The sequence below is a fragment of the Glycine soja genome, chromosome 20, assembly GCF_004193775.1.
Source record: "Glycine soja cultivar W05 chromosome 20, ASM419377v2, whole genome shotgun sequence".
NCBI lineage: Eukaryota > Viridiplantae > Streptophyta > Magnoliopsida > Fabales > Fabaceae > Glycine > Glycine soja.
This window is the reverse complement of record NC_041021.1, coordinates 23,805,086-23,817,470: the sequence shown is the minus strand read 5'-3', so window position 1 is coordinate 23,817,470 and position 12,385 is coordinate 23,805,086.

Sequence of the window (12,385 nt, the reverse complement as noted above, 5' to 3'; positions counted from 1 at the left end):
GTTCCATATGCTTCAGAATGAGCAAACCAACTACCCATAAACAAAACTAGCAGTGTATATAAACATAAAAGAAATATTGTACTGAAATTATAATCATAATAATAATAATAATCCAAAAAGCAAGAGCATCATCAGGAATCAATAGTGTCTATAGTGTCTAAACTAGGGAATCAGTCAGAGCAACAACTTCTCTAGATGACGAATCAGAAAGATCGGCAATTCCTCCAACTGGGGAAGCAGGGGGATCAGCTGTTTCTCCAGCTGGTGAATCAGGAGGGGCAGCAGCTTCATCCGATGATGCATCAGAAATGATAATCAGAGGTGGAGATGGGGGAATAAAATCTAATCCGAATCAAAACTCCGACATCTATCATGGGTGGAATGGATGAATGCATGAAAAAATGCATATGACACAGATGCAATTTACGAATACGGGAGCCCGAGAAATTGTTTCCATCTTGGATACAACGTTTGGGCAGCATGGCACCCAACGTATGTTTTTTAAGAAGGCGACACGGACCCTCCGTCGGTTTGCTAAAGTGAGGGGATCAAAGACGAAACCCACGCATGATGCATATGCGAAAGGCACAACACGGGGATGTACATAGTATGACAATATTCACAAACAAATATAAGCAAAAGGGTATACGATACTTATGCATGGCAGTGTGAAAAATGGCACGCAGCGTGTTTGCTCCGTGCCCCTATTTAAGGGACCTATAAGGGAGAGAGCTAACTAGGCTTTTAGTGATAACCCCCAAGGTAGTCATATCTCTCTTGATGGTTTCTAGAGGTATCATCCCCTTCGAAGAACATACTGCAGCAGTAGGGACTACTAGCAACAATATGTTTTCAAAGAGAAAAACTCTAGATGAGGGTTCACTGTAATCAAGCAAGTCGGAGACCTAGCATGATCACGGATTCACCTCCACTCCTTATGTTCCCACGAACCCGGGTATAGGGCCCTTTTTCAACTCACCGTGTGTGCAAATAGTGTTAGTGTTTGTGTGCATCAAATGAATAAATATTTACCTCATGCATACAAAAAAAATGCACTAAAAGCATCAAAGAGTTATATATACAAGAACATAATAAGGGGAAGCCAACAAAGGAGTAAGTCATGGCAAAATTTGCACAAGATTAAATGGCCTAACTCTCTAAAAACAGTCCCCAGTGGAGTCGCCAACTGTCGCAACCTACCCTTCGGCGGGAGGGCGACGCGTGACTCGCGGGATGCATGTTCCATGAAAGGAATACGCGCGGAGTCGCCACCAACGTTTATTTGAGGAAAACGTCGGAAAAACCGGAAAAGACGCGATCTACGAACTTTTAAGTGAAAGGTTCGGGAGTTGTATTTACGCGCGGGGAAGGTATTAGCACCCCACACGTCCGTCACAAGGGACGACAGCCTTTAATCGAATGTGCAAACATGACTTTGATTTTTACGTTCCCTTTTATGTCCTTATATCCTTTATAGCCTTTTTATATTTTTTCTCTTTTTGTGGTCGACAAGGGTGTTTTCCTTTGCTCCTACGTATTCCTCAATTGGGATGAGAAAATCAGACCTACGTAGTTCTTTCTTATGCGTGAATCAAGTGATTCTTTTTACTTGAAAGCTGATCATTTTAAGGCATTAGACCTTAAAAATGACCCATTTTACTTAATAAGAAATTGAAGTGATAAACTTTCAAAAACCTATTTTTGTGGACGAGCTTGACTAGGCGAGTTGATTTTAGCCTTAGTTTCACCTTAGTTATTAGTCAATTCGATTAAGAATGAGAAATCCCAAAGAGAAAACGTCCGATTGATTTTTCGCTTTACTTTACTAAAAAAATATTTTTTTGATTATTATATTATTATTTTACCTCTTTTTTTGATTTCCAACGTGGTTACGGCACGACCGAACGGTCGGAATTCATTTTAACCAAAATTAACGGATGATACAATTCAAATGATCGGTGGAAATTTATTTTATTTTTAGATTAAGCGAGAAATGACTTAAATAAATGGCTTAAGCACGTCAAAAGGGAAGAAAAGAAAACTGAAAGTAAACGACATTAAAGTGAAAGTACACAAAACAAGAAATGAATTAAAAGTCTCGGATTCGAAAACTTACCCGTTGAAGAACGAAGAACGAACGAAGAACGGATGAAGAACGACGAAGAACGATGAAGAATTTCCACAGAATCGCTTACGGAAGCGTTACAGAAGCACTTCGACTCGATTTTTCTTCACGAAAACATGTTTTTTGCCCAAAATAGCCGAAATGCATAGCCAAAGGGGTCTTGAACATTTTGAAACAGCTCCCCCCTCCCCTATTTATAGAAAAAAGGGAGGTGCTTGCCGCCCAAAGACTTAATGGAGAAGATTTCTAAGCGCACCCGGATTACTAAGTTCACCCCCCTTTTCGTATTTTACGGAAAAGTTACGGAAGCCTTATGGAACTGTTTTCGAATTTGATTTTCATCTTTTTTATCTTCCCTTTCACCAATGTTAAGTGGAATATGCTTACCCAAGGTTTTCGGAAATTTTACACAAGTATTACGGAAGCCGCGGAAGCCCCGAAAACCATTTTTCAAAAACGTGGAGGAGCTTGCCGCCCAGTTGCTTCCTCCTTAAGCAACCCAACTTCCAAAATGTTCTGGAAGGGCCTAGATTTGAATTGCTATTTACACCCCTATCTTGATAAGTTCACCCCCCTTACCTTTTTTGGTGATTCTTTTTTCGTAAAGTTACGGAAACTTACGAATCTCGTAACGATACTTGTTTTCTTTCCGTAATGTTACGGAACCTTGCGGATTACATAATCATCCCCTTTTTGACTTACGGAATGTTACGGAATCTCACTTAATTATGCAACGATGCTTCCATTTGATTTCCGGTGTGTCACGGAAACTTACGGATTGTGCATCAATATTTTTTGGTTTTCCGACATGTCCTGGAATTTCACAAATTGCCTAATGATGGGTGCCAAGCACCTCACAAGGACCAAAGAAAGGTCGCATGTCATCAAGCAAAGGTCCCCGGACGAAATTAGGGTATGACAGTTGCCCCTCTTTACTTGTCTTTTATTGGAGATAAAAGGAAAGTAAAGACAAGACACTAATTTCGTTCGTCTCGATTTGACGAGAGTCGCGGGTGACCATAAAATCTCCACATGCAAATGACTTGTTGTTCCCGGAATTTCACAAATTGCCAAATGATGGGTGCCAAGCACCTCACAAGGACCAAAGAAAGGTAGCATGTCATCAAGCAAAGATCCCCGGACTAAATTAGGGTATGACACTAATTTCGTTCCTCTCGGTTGACGAGAGTCGCGGGTGACCATAAAATTTCCGCATGTAAATGACTTGTGTTTCCCGGAGGAACAAAAGGTGCAGAAGACTATGTCAGTCTCTGCATGTCATCGGGCCCGCCGCCTCTGGATGACAAAAGGGTGCGGATAATCGTAAGGTATCTCCGCGTGTCATCGGGCTCGCTGCCTCTGGATGACACAAGGGTGCAGAATGACCAAATTTTGTCTCTGCGTGCCATCGGACACGACTGTGTCTGAATGGCAAAGGGTGCGGATAACCGTAAGGTATCTCCGCGTGTCATCGGGCCCGCCGCCTCTGGATGACACAAGGGTGCAGAATGACCAAATTTTGTCTCTGCGTGTCATCGGGCCCGCCGCCTCTGGATGACAAAAGGGTGCGGATAATCGTAAGGTATCTTCGCGTGTCATCGGGTCCGCCGCCTCTGGATGACACAAGGGTGCAGAATGACCAAATTTTGTCTCTGCGTGTCATCGGGCCCGCCGCCTCTGGATGACACAAAGGTGCAGAATGACCAAATTTTGTCTCTGCGTGTCATCGGGCCCGCCGCCTCTGGATGACAAAAGGGTGCAGATAACCGTAAGGTATCTCCGCGTGTCATCGGGTCCGCCGCCTCTGGATGACACAAGGGTGCAGAATGACCAAATTTTGTCTCTGCGTGTCATCGGGCCCGCCGCCTCTGGATGACAAAAGGGTGCGGATAACCGTAAGGTATCTCCGCGTGTCATCGGGTCCGCCGCCTCTGGATGACAAAAGGGTGCGGATAACCGTAAGGTATCTCCGCGTGTCATCAGGCCCGCCGCCTCTGGATGACACAAGGGTGCATGTCACATGACTTCAGGGTCAGTATGACAAAGATTATGGGGCGGCCGACAAAAGCAAGGCTCTTGCTCCTACGTATCCTCCAATGAGGAACTCAGACCTACGTAGTTCTAGATAACTTGTGAGACTTGAAAAAGTCTCCACCAGAAGATGCCTACATCTTCGGAAAGGGTGCAGATGACCATATTGGCCTCCGCTTATTAATCACACTCGAGGTGCGGATAACCGTAAGGTGTCTCCGCAGGCTACCAGCTCTTGGGTCATGGTAACAGAAAGCAGTGTGGTCGACAAAAGCGAGGCTTTTGCTCCTACGTATCCTCCAATGAGGAACTCAGACCTACGTAGTTCTGGATAACTTGTGAGACTTGAAAAAGTCTCGGTGTTTTCTTCACTAAAATGAAAACATGCTTTAGTAAAGAGATAAATATTCCAACTGATTAGAGCAGCGTACGCTTTTTTGAGTGAAAAACAATGCGTTTACCGGGGAAGGAGAGTCTGCTGATGAAATCCCCCATAACCTTAACTGAGATTTTGGATGTTAGCATTTCGTTTCTAAATGAACATTTAGAGGAAACACTGGGTTCGACAAAATAGAAGAAAATCACTCAAAGTGTATCAATCTCGCACAGGTAAGTGTTTCATCCTAATTCCGAACCATAGATATATCATGACTTGACTTTGCAAATTATTTCCTATCAAATCAAAAATTACATGTGTGATCATGGATCAATAGGACTTCCCTTGGGAATGGGTTCTTTTGGTGGGTTTTTCGGCTTTTGTGTGTTTTTGGCTTTTGATTTTTTGTTGGCTTTTCCTTTTCTGTTTTTGTTTAGTGTGAGGCGAAAAAGTCGCTAGCGCACTGATTTTGGTTGGCAATTAAAGGGAGAAGACCATTTTAGGTCATGGTTTCCTTTTCTTTCTTTTGTTCATTTGGTGACAATTCTGTATTGTTCAGATATTGTCTGGTCAAAAGACGTTTTTGCACATTTCTTCTAGTTTCTTTGATCAAGAACTTTCTTTCCTTCCTTTTTTTACTTTCTCCCATTCTTTGGTTGGGAATTTTCTTTCTTTTCCTTTTGCTTTCTCCCACTCTTTGATTGGGAATTTCCTTTCTTTTCTTTTTGCTTTCTCCCACTCTTTGATTGGGAATTTCCTTTCTTTTCTTTTTGCTTTCTCTTTGATTGGAAATTTTCCTTCTTTCCTTTTTTGCTTCCGAGGGTAAGGATTATAGTGAGTCATGATTTTGGCTCAAGGTTTGTAGAATGGCTAGACATGATACATGTCGGGGTTTGGTTTGGCTCAAGGATAAAAGGGGTGCCCCACATTATTTCCATGACACAAATGCAAAAATGATGATTTGGAAACTTTATGCAAAACTGGTCATGCATGCACCTATGCGGACACTCAAGTGTCAAATTTTTATGGTCATGTGATGCTAGGGCTCATGATTCATTTCCTCTATTTTAGTCAACCCAGTGTTTCCAAAATATGTTCTTTTATCCATTTGTGCATTCATCCAAGTCCATTTCGGGCGTCCGGGAAAATTTCACAGCATTCACCCTTCAGGTGTACACACATTTTTTTTTTCCAAAAACTAGCTATGATCAGCGAATTTTTCTTCAAAGAAAAGTTGGAAGTCATCTCTTTTCAAAAGCATGTTGGTTTTTCAGCTAGACAACTTATTTTTCTTTTTTCTCTCTTTTTTTTCTTCTTTTTTTTATTTGTTTATTTCTTTTTCTTGTTTGTTTTTTTTTCTTCTCTTTTTTTTCATGAGGTATTTTGCTATATACATGCATATCCAAGGTATCTTGCTACCTAAACATACATATATATGTTTTGTAAGGTATTTTTGCTATATACATGCATATCCAAGGTATCTTTCTACCTAAACATACATATATATTTTGTGAAGTATTTTTTGTTTACATACATGCATATCTAAGGTATCTTTCTACCTAAACATACATATATATATTTTGTGAAGTGTTTTTTTGTTTACATACATGCATATCTAAGGTATTTTTCTACCTAAACATACATATATATATTTTGTGAAGTGTTTTTTTGTTTACATACATGCATATCTAAGGTATTTTCACTACCTAAACATACATATATATGTTTTGTAAGGTATGACTACCTTCCGAGCTTGCGCTTGTTTTATTTAAATTCCCAGGATCATGAGCAACTAGGTGCGTCCTACTATAAAAAATGATCAAATAGCAGGCAGAAATTTAAAAGGTACTAGGTTGCCTCCTAGTAGCGCTTCTTTAACGCCTTGAGCTGGACGCCTTATGACTTGTCGGTCACTGACCTAGTACTTTGCTTACCTTTGGCTTTGGACTTGGTCGCCTATTGGTCGGCCATGTGGTGTAGGCAATACTCAAACCTTTTTGTGGATGAGCAGAGGTGAACTTTAGAGGTGATGGCGGTGCGTCTGTTGCCCGCTGCCGGCCATCCCCAGGCTGCTGTGGTGTTTCGCCCTGCGCCTGCCTGGAGACGCAGAACTTCTTGATGAAAGCTCGATTGGTAGGGGGGACCTGATGACCTTGCTGGGGGCGACAGGCACTCCCTAGAACTGACAGAGACCCGTATTTAGAGCTGGCAACTCCAAGACCCTGTTGGCCTTCTTCGGGTCCACTAGGTGTCTTGCGGGCACAATCCCTGCAAACAATAGATGACATCAGAAATCAGTTGGGGGAGGTGCATACTTACCTATGCCACGACGACATGAACTTGCTGGGGGGAACGGGCGCCCTGTAGGGCCGACAGAGGCCCGTAACCAGAGCTGGAAACCCCAGGGCCCTGTTGGACTTCTTCAGGTCCACTGGGTGTCTTTGTGGGTGCGATCCCTGCAAACAATAGATGGTATCAGAAATCAGTTGAACCATATGCATACTTACCCATGTCGGGACGACACAGACCAACTGATACTTTTGCAGGGGGAGATTGGCATTGCGGTCGCTGGGCAGAATGTTGCTAAGTAGCAATGTCATCTATGTCTGTGTAAGAGTGGTCATGTTGGTGCGCATGATCCGCACTCGTCTCTTTGCAGCGGCACGGGTGAAATCTTGCCCCGGTATGCATAGTAGCTGTGTGATAGCCTCCCTCTCTAGTTGTGCTCGCACAGTTGGCCCTCCTCCAATATCAGGGGGTGGCCCAGGAACCGTTAAAAGGAAACTACTGGTCCCTTAACCGGGAGTGCAAGTCTTGGTTAAGCATTTAAGGATAGAGGACCTTAAATTCTCTTAAGGTGTGGATGTGGAGCACACTGAAAATGAGGACACGTAGCCCTCTAAAGGTGAGGGCGTGCAACCCTTTCAAGGCGAGGATGTATAGTCCTCTGGAGGTGAGGGCGTGTAGTCCTCTCAAGGTGAGGGCGTGCAGCCCTCTGTTGGCGAGGACGTGTAGTCCTCTAAAGGTGAGGGCGTGTAGCCCTCTTTTGGCGAGGACGTGTAGTCCTCTAAAGGTGAGGGCGTGTAGCCCTACGAAGGTGAGGACATGCAGTCCTCTGATGGCGAGGGCGTGTAACCCTCTGAAGGTGAGGACATGCAGTCCTCTGATGGTGAGGGCGTGTAGCCCTCTGAAGGTGAGGACACGTAGTCCTCTGAAAGTGAGGACACACAGTCCTCTTAAGGTGAGGGCGTGCAGCCCTCTGTTGGCGAGGACGTGTAGTCCTCTGAAGACCAGGGTACTAGTACCCGAGGGTCCATCCTTATGAGAAAGCAAGAGATCGACTCATCGAGAGAGCCAGTCATTCCAAATTCAAAAGATTTGGACATTTAGATGTAGGGAATCTATGTAGTTAACATGATTTTGAGGGGTGCAAATGCATGCAACCTTTGTTGTGAAATTTAGGTAAATGCGGACTTTATATGAAACAATGCAATGTAATGGAAAGTTGTACAATGTTCATGGCATTCTTTCCCTATTTTGTGATTTTGATTTTGATTTGATTTTTTTTTTTGGAAAACACAGATTGACTGCCCTTTTGAAAAAGGTGATAATTCATGCAACCTCATCCTATCTTTTTGCAAATCTCTCCGGGAACTCCCTCAGAGTGTATGTTCTTTTTGATTTAGTCACTTGACCATTTTGGAGTGGTGACAATGGAGTCGTTTGATGTTTAATCAATCCATTGAAATCCTAGGGTTTGTCCCCTTTTTTTTGTTAAAAACATCGATGGGTGAGAACTTTTGATCGGCCCCTATGTTCACTTGAGGCTCATGCACGGTGCCCCTCATTGCCCTGTAAGGCTTTGAGGTACCAATCGTTGTCTTTCGTCATGACCTTGTAGCTGGGAACCTATTGAGTGAGAACTTCTAATCTGCCCCTAGGTTCGTTTGAGGTTTATGCATGGGGCCTTTCATTGCCCCAGTGTAGGGCTTAGAGGTACCAATTGTTGTCTTGTTTTCACAACCTCGTAGTGAGGAAGAATGAAAGACACAATTGATTCTTGCAAAAAGAATTTTCCAAGGACGAGAAATAGTTGAAGGATTTTTCAGCTGATGGATTAAGTCAAATGGCTCCTATGTAGAAGCAAGATGTTTTGATGTCTTGATGATGCAAAAGGATCAAGTGCTTCTAAGTTTTATTCAAGACAAGAATCCAAGAAAGTCAAGATATATGATCAAGTTGATTTCTAGAATCTTTTGGAAGAAGTTTCCAAATTGAAAAAACAAAAGGTTTGACCAAAGAATTCTATCATTTCAAATTGAGATTTGCTCTCCGGTAATCGATTACCAGCAGCTGAAAATGTTTATAACAGTCACTAGAAATTTGAATTCAAAATTTATAATGTGTAATCGATTACACATGGATGGTAATTGATTACCAGCAATTTATTCAAATTTTAAAGCCTGTGATCTATTACACAAGTCTTGTAATCGATTACCAGAGGAGATTTTTAGAAAATAATTTCCAAGAGTCACATCTATTCAAATGGTTTATGAATGGCCATCAAAGGTGACTTGGAAACACGAATTTAAAGAGAGTTTTCATTGCCCACAAAGTTTATCCTCTCAAAAGATTAAGAGTTTTTCTGAACTAAACTGTCTTATCCTCTCAAAAAGATTCCTTGGTCAACCACTTGCATATTCAATAAGGAATTTTGATTGGTCTTCATTGTACAATCTATCCCTTTTAAGAGAGATTTCTTCTTCTCTTCTTCTTACTTCTGAAAAGGGATTAAGAGACTGAGAGTCTCTTATTGTAGAGGATTCTTGAACACAAGGGAAGGGTTGTCCCTGTGTGGTTCAGACTTTGTAAAAGGAGTTTTACAAAGAGAGTGGAAAATCTCAAGTGGGTTTCTTGAGGACTAGACGTAGGCACGGGAAGTGGCCGAACCAGTATAAATCAAGTTTGCATTCCTCTCTTCCTTTAAACTTCTTTTATTGCTATTTATCTTTTGCTTTAAAGAAGTTTATTTTGATTTGTCTTTTGAGTAATTCATGTTAAGGGTGCATTGTTAATCCAAAAAGAAAGAGTGATAGTTCAATTGGGGAATAGTCTTTGCATCTTAATTCAACCCCCCTTTTTCTTAAGGTAACTGAGGCCATTTGTCCAACATCCTATTCTTGACAACTCGCTTCTCTAAGAAGACAAACTTTCTGGAATGATAAAATGAAATCACATGAACGTCTATATTTTTACTTGAAAACACAGTCAATCAAATGCCTTTTTTTTTATTTTGAAACTTATTTTTTTATTTTGAAACTTATTTGTTTTGAACTTTACTCGTTGTTTTACGGCACCCCCCACCAACGTGCAAGATGAGTAATCTCTGATTGAACGGTCTTGGAAGTCAACACTCAGGAGCGCAAGTTGCTTGAGCAAACAGACCAATGGCTTACACTCACATTCCGGTGGAAGTTGAATAAGCAAAGATGTGTTCGTGAGAGGATGTCCATTTTATCCATATCATTTAGCATTGTAACTGTGGTTTATGGCATAAACTTGAAAATCCTGATGAGTCATAACAACAGCTTCCAGAATTGCCCCATGTATGGTGTTGCTTGTCAATGTTATGATTCAACAAGCGATTCTCCTCAAATTTCAGCCAGCCCGTATCAATTAGACTTCACACTTTATGCTTCGGGGTCATACAATGCTCAATGGAATGCCCCAGGGCTCCTCCACGATAAGCACACGTTGCGTTCGAGTCGTATCCTCAGAAAAATGGAGGTTGAGGAACCTTGGTTGGGGTTATGGCTACCATTGAATTATTGAGTGGATATGGGATCAAGTTCAGCATATGACAACGGAATTTGGGGTGAACCCTACAGGCTTTTTGCTGCAAAATTCCTTTTTGTTGGTGTTTTTTTGGTTTGTGCTAAAGGTGGTCTTCGTCATTGGAAGTGCGGTAGACAGGCTTTGTGGTTGATTTAGGGATGGCCTTTATGGATAACTGGGTGGTGGGTAAGGAGGAGGTTTGTTATTGACTGAGTAATGACATTGTTGGGTTTGGTGGGAAACGTGGCCGTATAGGAATGGCAGTCACAGCATGGGTTTCTCCCTCTTTCTCACCCTCTTCATTTGCCCCAGTTTTCTCAGTCGTCCTAGTAGGATGATCAAATTTGCCTCTTTTCGGACCCACATCGATCCTTTCACTGGTGAAGACCAAATCCGCAAAGCTTTGAGGGTGCGTAGCCCACCATCTTTTCATAGTAGAGTATCGATAATGTGTCTACCATCACGATCATCGTCTCCCTTTCCATCATTGGGGGTACCACCTGGGCTGCCAGATCCCTCCACCTTTTGGGCGTGTTCTTTGAAAGATCCGTCCCCCTTTTTGCAAATGTTCTGTAGTTGCATCCTATCCGGAACCATATCAAAATTGTACTAATACTGCCTAACAAAGGCAACCATTAGGTCCTTCCAAGAATGGACTCGGGAAGATTCCAAGTTAGTGTACCAGGTAACAGCTACCCCAGTAAGACTTTCTTGGAAGGAATGTATTAGCAATTCCTCATCTTTTGCGTATTCCCCCATCTTCTGACAATACATCTTTAGATGGTTCTTGGGACAAGTAGTCCCCATGTACTTGTCAAGGTCCAACACCTTGAACTTGGGAGGGGTGATGATATTGGGTTCTAGGAACAACTCTTTTAGGTTAGCAAAGGCATAATCTTCACCTCCTTCAATGGCCCTGAGCCTTTCCTCTAGATGATCCAACTTTCCCATTTCTGCCATAGCATGAGGGTTTTTACTTGTCGTGGAATGCAAGAGGTGTAGTTGTGGGTGATACTGAGGGCCTTCCAAAGGGTTTTGTAGGGGTATACCACCAACTGCTTGCCCTTCTGTGGCATATCCGAGGCAAGGCTCGAAGTCGGCTAGATTGTGGTGGGGAATTTCATGTGTCCCCCCCACGGTTTAAGAGACATGTGCATGATCAGTTTGGGGTTGTTGGCTCTCAATGGGTATAGGAGTGGAGTTATTGACATTCTTATTGGGAGTGTACGCCACTTTGGGTGGCGTATAGTTGACAGGCAAGCCATATGGCGGGAAGGCGTGCTCGTTTTGAATTTGTACATTATGGGGGCTGCCCGTACTTCCCAAATCTTTGCCTACCATATCTGAGGTTGGATGATTCATTTGGTTGATGCCGGATGGGGACATCAGGTTCACCTTAGCAACAACGCTGGTAGCGGCAATTGCAACCGCATTGGCTTCCATTATCTTCTTCACGCTCATCATGGCCTCCATCATTGTGGCCATTTTCTCTTTAATGGCCTCCATGTCGGCCTTCATCTTCTCTTGTATCTCCTCTACTTCACCCATTACTCTAGCTCTAGCACAAGTTCGGTGAGGACGCTGTAAAGCATTTTGTTTTTTATAACAATGATTAAGTTCATTTTATTTTATTTTATTTTATTTTTCAAGGAAAGAATGCAATGAGCAATGCAACCAATGAAAAGCATGGATGTATGCGAATGATGTACAGTTGAAGATTGCGAATTTTTACGCAGGATATGGGGTTGAATCAATTTAGATTTTCAACATGGTCCATGACATCTTTGTCAAGGTGAAACTGGAAGTAACAAGGACATCAACAATCCTAAATATGTTTGGCAGTAGACGAAGCAGTGATGTGACTCGATTCATCTTTTGCCCCAATTTTGCAAGACGGTTACTTCCATATTTCAACTTGACTTGATGAACCTTTTTATAAAAGCATGAGCTTGGTTCAACCCTATAATCCAAGGAATGGCAATTCTGATCGCCAATACTTCAACAACATCTCATAGGGA